The sequence below is a fragment of the Crocodylus porosus genome, unplaced genomic scaffold (assembly GCF_001723895.1).
Source record: "Crocodylus porosus isolate Cpor-Errol unplaced genomic scaffold, CroPor_comp1, whole genome shotgun sequence".
NCBI classification, from domain to species: domain Eukaryota; kingdom Metazoa; phylum Chordata; order Crocodylia; family Crocodylidae; genus Crocodylus; species Crocodylus porosus.
Genome location: NW_017728910.1, coordinates 1,640,021 through 1,650,520, shown reverse-complemented (window position 1 = coordinate 1,650,520; position 10,500 = coordinate 1,640,021).

Genomic DNA, 10,500 nt, shown 5'->3' with positions numbered 1-10,500 from the left:
CAGCTCCACAGTCTTTGGTTCACTGCGTGGATCCTCCTCTCCCTCCTCAGCCCATAGCCCGAGACTGGGAGGATCGACGAAAACACCACCTGCTTCGGAGCGCAGATGGTGCACCCTGCTCCAGCTGCTATCTGCATCTTCTCTCAATACGGCTGGGCTGGCCACCCAGTACTCCTGTTGAACAACTGCTGCTGGTAACTATAATATCTGAACAGAATGGTTGTTTTATGTCTGTGTATGTCTGAGTATAATCATGTGTATGATGATTTGTGTGCACCTGTATGAGTGGTGTGTCTGAAACTCTATGTCTAATTCATGTAATCAATAAATGCGGCATTTTGCTTTATCCCCCTTTATAAGGTCTTCCTCTTGATTTGATAAATTGGTAATTCAAAGTAACAGTACATTGGGAGTTGTCCCTCTAACTTGGCAGGGGGCTGGAGTGCATCTCCACATGCTGTAGGGAGGAGCCATATGGGGCAGGAGGTTCACACTACATGGTGTGGGGGCTGTATGACTGGGGGACAAAGAACAGTACATCAGTACACAATGAATTGTGATTGGGATGAGGGTTGTGTGAAGCTTTGGTCAGTGATTTGATTTGGAGAAGAGTTGGCCCATTTCGGAGGCCAAATCACTGAATCCAATCAAACTGGGAGGGAACCCCCCTTGAATTGATTCTGAACCTCCAAATCAAAAATATTCAGAAAGCAGTCTTTCAGGGGATCATAAACTGAGAAGACAGAGGGGGAGCGGGGGGGAAAGACTGACATCTGTAGCTGGGCAGTGACTGTGATCTTTCCCTGAGACCCCTTCCAATCACAGTGCTTGGGAGGAGGGACATAGAAACAGCATATAAACCGGTGTCTGCAGGCTTTCTGTGCCTTTTGTGAGATGTTTCTGCCTCAGCAACAGTGTCTGAAAGGTAATGGACTGTCTTGGCTTCCTACCTAGTCAGTCTCCTACTAGTATCTGTTGTTGGAAAGGATTGGATAAAGCTTACTAACTAGAATCCCTCACTTATCTCTATCCAATCCATTTCTTTCAACTTATATTTGTTCTTGGGTTTTCCCCCCCACACTTATACAAAGAAAGCTGTGTTTTCCCTGACAGCATGATCCATCACTGTGCAGGAAAGCACATACATTACACACACTCACATACATACATCATAGAAGAAGTCAGATAGAGATTATTAAACACAACACAGAAGTCAGATGGGTCATACACCAGAGAAGAAGAAGAAGAAGAAATATTATTGGTTAGTTACACACACTGGCACATTTTCCAGCACAGGAAAAAATAATATGAAGCATGCTGGTGTTGCCGGCACAAGGTGCCCGAGGGAGGCAACAATTGGGTTCGTTGCCCGGTGTGCGTCGCGCCAAATAAACACACTGGGGGAGAAGCAGACAGAGTTTATTTCTGCTCAAGTAAAAGGCACAGGGAGACTGTATTGTCTCAAATCCTGCACACCTAACCCTGCAACAGCGAGATCTTTATACCCCGGTCAGTTTCACTGTCAGTGATTTCCCACCAGCTGGCATCCCTCTCCCTCCTCCCTCCTCCTTTCTCTCTCCGAGCGGTGCCCTTGCATTCCACAGATAACAGTTTTAGCTCACCTGCTTTCCAGAAGGACAGGAGATTGCAGGCGCCAGAGAAAGGGTTGCAAAGGTTGGGCAAGGGGGGGCTTTGGCTCATCTGAGCCTGGAGCAGAAGGACTTCCTCGACACTCGTGGTCTTCCATCCCTCTGAGTTACCCAGGGTTATGCCCAGTGACACCAACACTGGAAAGGTAGGTGTCAGGTCTTCTGGCAGGGGAAGGAGAGAGGTGCTGCTACATCCCCCTTACCTCCTACCCCAACCTGTCTCTCTCACCCCCTGACACCTCCATTTCCATTGCCACTGAGTGGCTTTCTTGCCTGCATTGCATGTCAGCCTCTGGCTTCTTTACTATTCCTTCCATCCAGGAACTGCAGGTGCTTCCTCAGCCTGATGAAGAGCTTTCAACCCAAAAGCTTGCTATGATATATTTCTTCAACTATTCAGTTGGTCTACTAAAAGACACCAGATTGACCCAAAGAACCTTGTCTGCCAGTACCATGTCCTTAGACCAACACCCCTAGCACCTGTCCCCAGTCATCTGACCGAAAGGAGGAAGGGCCCTGGGCTCATATAAGAGCCCAGCTCATATAGGGCTGGGCCTGGCAGGTAGAGTTCTGTGGCAGCTGTTGGAGAAGAAGCTCCTCCAGGAAAGGAAAGAAAGGCTCTGTTAGAGTTTGACTGCCTGAGATGCTGCTACTGCTACTATGCTGCTCACTAAGTTATTACCTGTTGTTATTTAAAATGCTAGACTAGACTGAGGCTGCAGAGGAGAAGGATACTTCATTGGGGCACACCATCATGTCATGTAGAGGCCCCAGCACCAGTGAGAGAAAGCCTTAACACACACACAGCATCACACGTCACAAGTTTTGCTTGTCAGCAGCCTGAGGTATAGTTTCCAAGAAACCCCTGCACCTATCTCCTTGAATCTTGGCAGGTATCATGCCCTCAGAAGGTGCTACCATCCCTGCAATTTTTATCTGAATCAGCCAAAATATAACAAAGTTATAAGTATTTCAATGATTCCTCATTATAGTCTATGGTTGAATCGCCAAATCTCTCCGAATCAGCACCAAATCTTCCAAAGCCAATTCGGCCAAATCAATTCAAGAAAGTGATCTGAATCTTCAGATCAAATCACTGTCCTCTGAATCTGCTAAATCCAAATCCAAATTGAATACTTCCCCATTCACACAGGCTTACTGTACAGTGCCATGTTCAGCCCCTGCAGCATGCCACCAGGGCATATGCAGCCACCATGAAATGTATGGGGTATGTGGGGCACCAGTGGCCTCAAAAGATGGACACCCTAATTTAAAAAACCAAAATACATGGTTAGGAAGTATCCCAGTGTATTTTACGTCTAATTAGGGCAGGCTGAATATGGCCTGCAGGGCTATGTCATCTAGCCCATCAGGCTGGAAAGTTGAACACCACTGAGTTAGGTTGATTATGGTAGTCTCCTGGCCAAATTTCAGTTCAGATAACTGTTAGGGCTGTGCAAAACAGCATCACTTTGTTTCAACTTCTGTTTTGCCATTTTGAAGGGACAGTGTTTCATTTCACTGTTTTGAAGCACTGTTCCATTTTGTTTCATCGAAACTGTTTCACTGTTTCAATGTGTTTCTATGTTTCAGCCATAGGCTATAACGGGGAATAATGAAAATGCCTATAACTTTATCATTTCTTTCCTGATTCAGATGAAAATAGCAAGGATGGTAGCCCCTGCTGAGGCCACAAATCTTGTCAACTTTCAAGGAGATAGGTGTAGGGGTTTCTGAGAAACTGCACTGTGATGACTATAGGTATTGTAGGGCTGTGGTTTGTTTACCTACAGGTGGTGACAAGATGGAACTCAATCTTGGATCACCCAGTCTGCCAGGAAATTGAACTTATTTTTTTTCTCTCTTGTCATGACTTTGTTGGTACAATGTTAATAGGAGCCAATACTCTGAGGTGATCCTTCAGGACTCAATCTCTGTCTTCTTCTGTGGGACTCCACACCTCCCCTTTATCCCACCCTAGCCACTCCAGATGGAATTTGAAGTTTCTTCTCAGCCTGGTTTTGATGTTGCCTGAGTGTCTAATACTTAGCCCTCTGTAACCTGCCACCCAGATAACCATAGTCTCAGTTCGACACACACCCCATCCAGGGGATGGCCTTAGCCTGGGTTCAAACCCCCCAAAACATAACTGTTTCAGTCTCTCTTTAGATTCAATCCATGTCCCCTTCACCAGGGGACCAATCTCTCATAGACAAAGAAACCAGTCAATATAATGCTGCTCAGTACAGATCCAAGTAGGTCTACTGGGGAGCATACCCAGTACCTGGTAGGATCTCTCTTCTGAGCACAGCAAAGCCACCCCTTACCATGCATGGCTCCAACCATCCCTTACCATGCCCCATGCCTCACAGATAGTATATCGATACTGTCAACTTAATGAGGTCTTGGTCTCACTCTACCTTCTACAGTCGCTGGGTTCTCTCTGCCCCATCACTGCACCCTCACTGGTGCTGGGGCCTCTACACGACACAGCAGTGTGTCCCAATGAGGTCTCCCTCTCCCCTAAAGCCTCAGCTCAGTCTGCTACTTTAAATAACAACAGGTAAGCAAGCAGCACAGTAGCACTAGCATCTCAGGCCACAAAATTATCACAGAGGCTTTCTTTCCTTTCCTTCAGGAGCTTCTTCTCCAGCAGCTACCAGAGAACTCTCCCTGCCAACCCCATCCCTGGGGCTTAGATGTGCTCAGGGCCCTGCCTCCTTCCAGTCAGCTGGCTCGGGACAGGTGTTAGGGGTGCAGGTTGTAGCCGTGTTGGTCTAAGGACATGGCAGACAAGGTTCTTTGGGTCAATCTAATATCTTTTAGTAGACCAACTTGATAGTTGGAGAAATATATCTTAGCAAGTTTTGGGGTTGAAAATCCTTCATCAGGCTAAGGAAGCACCTACAGCTGGTTTGTGTGCTGTCCCTGGATGGAAGGAATGGTAAAGAAGCCAGAGGCTGACATGCAATGCAGGCAAGAAAGCCAATCAGTGAAAATAGAAATGGAGGTGTCAGGGGGTGAAGGACAGGCTGGGGTGGAGGCGGGGTTGAAAGGGATGTAGCAGGTAAAAATGGAGAGGTACTTGGGAAGTCAGATGTCTGGCAAGTTGTAGTGTGTCATAATTCCAATGTCTATATTGAGTCCATGAGTTTCGGTACCTAGGAGGTTGATGAAGAGCAGTTTGTAGGAATAGCAAAGAAGCCACACAACGGATGCCAACAAAGTTGGCACCACGGACCACATAGACCATATTGGCCCCATTGTCGGTGACCATGAACCTGCAGCCTGCCCAATGAGCCACCCCTGCACCAAGCGGTTCATGGCCCTCATGATCTCGGTTGTTATATGGGACTGATCCATCACCTCAGCTTGAAGGAGAGATCACCAACAGCATGACTTGTGTGGGCACTTTGTACAAAGGGGCCATGAGTACCATGAGCCACCTGAACCCTGGCCACTCAACAGAGGAGAAGGGCTAGCCATCCAGAGCAATCAGCTCCCCAGTGTTCTGGGTGACCTCTTTACTTAGGGAACACGCCCCCTTGTGTCTGCCTTTCCCTCACTGTTCCAGGGTGGCCTGCCTCTGCTTTGAGGGGGCGGTGCCTTTTGAGCAACAGGGGGACTACTTTTTGGCACACGCCCACTGGTGCCAGGCTGAGGAGGAGCAAGGGCAAGAGGATGATGCCTGCAGAGATTCATTAGCATCCTCATGGTGCTCATGTGTCTTGTTCCCTTGTCCCAGCTGGTTTTGGCTCAGCAGTGCAGGCAGATAGCATATATACGATCATCTGCCAGCTCAAAATGATCCCAGACCACACTACCCCCTCACTTCTGGGGTGTGGGTGTGTGTGCAGATGCTGCCTTTTCCCCTTCCTCAGCAAGCAGAGTCACAGCAACAGGAGAAGTGGACTCAGCTGAGCCACATGCCCCCATAACTTCTATCTCAATCTCCTCTGAAGTGTCTTCCTGGCTCTGGGAGAAACTTGAGGAGTGTAGAGCACAAAATCACATGATTCCCTCTTCTTCCCCAGAACCCTTGCTATGGCACTCAGATCCAGCTCTAGCTCCAGCTCTTCCTCTGGCACTGGAAGGCTTAGGATGGGAAGTGAAATGGGGGTAGAGGAGACGGCCATGCTGGTGCTGCTTGTTATCATGGTGGTGATGGGGGTGTGTTATGACTGGTTCTATTGGAAGGGATGCAGACTCAGACAGTGGAACTGCTCCCCTCTCCTTGCTGCCAGTAGAACCAGAAACCTTGTGCCTGCTAGTTGTAGGAAAGATGCTGCATCTCAGTGTTGGATGGGGGCGGAACTTACAGCTCTTCCTCTACCCTGTCTTCCTCTCTTCCCTGAAGGCTTGCCAGCTGCCTTTCCAGCACACTTTGTAGTGCATTTCATAGTGTATTTGCTGTGCTGGAAAATCTGTGTGTTCTTCTCTAATGTGATATGTATTTATGTAATATAGGTAGATAATTGTATGGATGTATTTATTTATGTATTTATGTAATAAATAAAATATATAAATGTTTGAATGTGCTCCTGAATAAATTCTATATTATAATATGCAATATATGCTGTGCTTCCCTGCACAGTGAATGGAATGTACATGGTGAGAGAAAGTACAGATTTCTTTTCTGGGGGGAAATAATCAAAGTAAACTAACAAAAGCAAAAAGAGGATTTTGGGAGAGGAATAAATCGAAAGAATGAATATAAAAATAAAGGGTATTAGGAAAGCAAAAAGTATTGGCTTCCACTTGCTAGGAACAGCCTAGCAAGTACGAAATAATAGTCTTTCTGATGCTGCTGAGCTACTGATCCCAAGGTATAGAGAAAGCTCAGGTCAAACAGTGCTTTTTATGCTGTTTTTCCGCCCCTTCCCCAGAGCACTGTGATTGGAAGGGACCTCAGGGAAGGATCACAGTCACTGGCCAGTGACTCATATTAATATCAGACCAGTCCTTTCCCCCACTTCCCTTCCCTCTCCTTAGTTTCTGTTTAGCTGCAAGCAAGCCTGGCTTCGAAATTCAAAATGCTTCAAAACTTTCAAAAAATTTCGAGTGCCCTCATTTAATTTCAAAGTTGTTTCAAAGCCGTTCATTTCTTTTCTATTTCACTGTTCTGATCTTGAAACGTGTCAAAACAGCTTCAAACAAAACAGCCATATAATATAACCATATTTTATTACAGCTAAAATTACCCATGCAAGTTCTGTGCAAAAGCCATACTTGCTATTTCCTGGACTTCTGTAATGTTGCTTGGTGCTATTAAAAATGTGCTGTTTCATCTCAGAACTCACTGCTTTTCAGTGATAGGCAAAATTATCCCTGTATATTAGTTTGTGGAATGCTTCTGAAAGAAAGGTACAAAATGAATCTATTTATTAGACACCTCTTAAGAATTCCTTGGGAACCAGGGCATCTGTCACTTTTATCCATCTCCACATTTTAAATGGTCAGGGCCCATTTTACAAACAGTTTATCCTAGTTCTATTATCAAATTCAACCTGAAATATATTATGGTTCAATAGGTCTTTTGGCTATGGTAACTCCTTTAAAATTAATGTAGATATACACAGCCACAGTGCAACCAGTTCACAGAGGGATCACGGCAACAGTGCATTTCTGGAGTAATGCTGAATCTCCTGTGCTCATCTGTTGTAACATTTAGCTTAGTGGCTAAATTCTTTGCTGACATGATGGGCAATGTCAATTAAGGCCAACACTAGGTCTGTGCAAAATGGTTATGTTTCATTTTGGTTTTGGACTTGGCTGTTTCAGAGGACAGTGATTCCTTTCGGTGTTTCAGATCACTTTTCTGTTTCAATTCAGCTGAATCTCTTTTGGAGTTGCAACACTGATTCAAAGATTCAGATAGGCTGGGGAGAAGTAGGCACAGCTGGGTGGCTGCAGGTTCTCCTGTGGCTCTTCCAGATGTGTCTGCCTCTGCCCCAGCAGGGGGAGCCATGGGAGAAGCCCCTAAGGCTGTCCTGCCCGGCTCCATCCCCCACCTGGCCCCAGCCTCCCAGCTCTTTAAAAAAAAACAAAAAACAACAAAAAAAACCCCCCTCAACTCACTTTCTGCACCACAGGCAATCAAGGACTCTGGGCACTCATGGCAGAGCACCCCTGCATGGTGCAGGGCAATGGGGATTGCCCCCACCCCCCAGCACCCGCACAGCAGCTGTTGCATGGCAGAGGTGCAGTGCAGTTTGGCAGGGTGCTGTGGCAGCTCCAGCAGTCAGCCAGAGCCCAGCACTGCTCAGCTCCAGTGGCCTCAGCTCCCAGACAGCACACAGTGCCCTGCTGAGCCACACTGCGCCCTACAGCTGCCATGTAGGTACCAGGTGGAGGGGGGAAATCCCTGCTGCCCCCCCACTGCCCTGTGCTGTGGGGGGGGTCTCTGCCATGAGTGTCCAGAGGCCCCAATCACCACCGCTGCACTCACCAGCAATAGCAGCAGTGACTGGGGCCTCTGGGCACTCATGGCAGATCTCCCCACACAGCACAGGGCAGTGGGGATCACCCAACTCCCCTGCTTGGCACCTGCATGGCAGTTGTCACATAGCACAGGTGCAGTGCAGCTCAGCAAGGCACTGTGCCTTGTCTGGGAGCTGGGGCCACTGAGGCTGAGCTGTGCCAGGCTCCAGCTAACTGCTGAAGCCACACCAGCTCCCAGACACTATGTGGCAGCCTGCCAAGCAGGGGGGCAATCCCCGCCGTCCCCCCTCTGCCCCATGCTGCATGGAGGGACTCTGCCACAAGCCCCCAGAGGCCCTGATCAGTGTTTCTCCAGCCAGTGAGTGCAGGGCTTATTTTTTTTTTTTTTTAAGTGTGGGGTGTCTGGGGATGGGCAAGGGATGGGGCCAGGCAGAGCAGCCATGGGGCCTTCTCCCATGGCTCTTCCAGCTGCACCTGCCTCTGCCCCGGTAGGGGGAGAAGAAGCACCCATGGCTGCTCTGCCCGGACCCATCCCCCGCCCAGCCCCAGTCTCCTGGCACTTTAAAAGGCGGTCTGTGGGGCTATGCTGAACTATTCCCGGGGCGGCACCTCCGAAACATTCCCAAACATCTGAAACATTTCTGAAACATTTCAGGTGGTTTTGTTTCATTTCAGAGATCATTCAGAGCCTTACATTTCATTTTGGATTTGGTGTTTTGGGCACCAAAATGGGCTGAAACACCTCCAAAATGAAACAGCTACTGAAATTTTGCACAGCCCTAGTCAACACCACTTTGGCTTCTGATTTAAACCTGAAAGAAACTACATTCAAGAAACTCAAAGCAAACTTCCTCTATTCTACCCGGATATCTTTCTCCATGTACTGATATCTTTCTCTAAGGCATGAAAGAGATTTTTTCAAAGTGCATCAGGGTCTGCCTGCATTCATTAATGACTGTTCTGTCCAGTTGAAATTCTAAATAAAATGCTGCAACACAGACAGGACACACTTAAATAATCAAATCATAGCACATGTTAAAGTACTGTTACCGATATGTTACACTCCACAATTTAGCTTATTTTCCCATTGCCTACATAAAAGTTAACAAATAGGCCTTTTAACTATCTGACATCTGGAGATCACATACCACGCAATGTGTACAAATGCTTAAATTACAAAGATATTCAAGAATTCATACAGAAACTGAGCTAAAGGGAAAGAAAGAAAAAAAACCCTAACCATAACATTTTTTCAGACAAAAGAAATCTCTGCTGTGATGGGGTTAATGCTGCAGTACCTATCAATAGGATAAGGAACTGTAACCTTAATGTCATTTTAAAATACTGACTTATGGAACACAGCAAAGTTACACATACATTAATATATTATATTGTCAATGGAGTGACACATATTTAAGTTTAAGAGAAAGTGCTATCAAGTTTTATTCCCTTCAGTTTTTTTTCAATTTATTAATATCATATTGTGGAAAAATGAAGAGTTTTCTCTGGGAATGAGAAATGTGCTTCTCATTTATTTCAACTTCTTTATTGGACAATGATTAAAAGTTCCATTTATATAATAGATTAGTGTCAGGGGTTCAAAACCTGCATATATATATTCTAATCTTTCAATCCTTTTGATTTCTACCCTTCAGAAATGAATAACCTTTAACATTTATTTATTTTTAATTTCATGCATCCTCAAAGTCAAAACCAGACCCAAACGTCCCTTGCAGGTATCAATGTTTCAGCTGAGTGTATTTTGACTGTGTTTTAAAATGCTAAATATTTAAGTGGTCACAAGCTGATTTTGAATTCAACACCTCATAAAGACAAATAAAGGACACTCACAATTTAGTTGCTGCTATTGAGCAGTCTCATAAGGCAAAAATAAGATTAATTTCACGGTGAGGTCAAGAGTACTTGACATTTCTCTCACAAAAAAGTCTAAATTTATGCAAAAAAAATTACAAGACCTTCTAGAAAATGAGCTGGTTGGGCAATGTAAATGGTCAAGGGGAAAGAAATTATATTTGATATTGTATTGTTATAAAATTCACTTTGATTTGCAGATTTGTTAAAAATGTATACATTTCTTCCCAATATTTCAATTCAATTCCTAGTGACCAATGAATTGTTAATCAGAACCTAGATTTATCAACCATATTTATACCTGTTTTCTCCCATGTTAGGACTCCAATGAAATCTATTGGTTTCGAGTCTGGAAACCAATCATCATTTTGCCCAGAATAATTCATCTTTTTTATTTTCTAATTTATTCTTAGTGAGATATTTCAAAGTCACATGTGAGTAGATCCAGCTAACTATAGGCCCATCAGCCTGACTTCTATCCCAGGAAAGATCTTAGAAAAGTTTATTAAAGAGGCCATCCTTAATGGACTGGCCAACG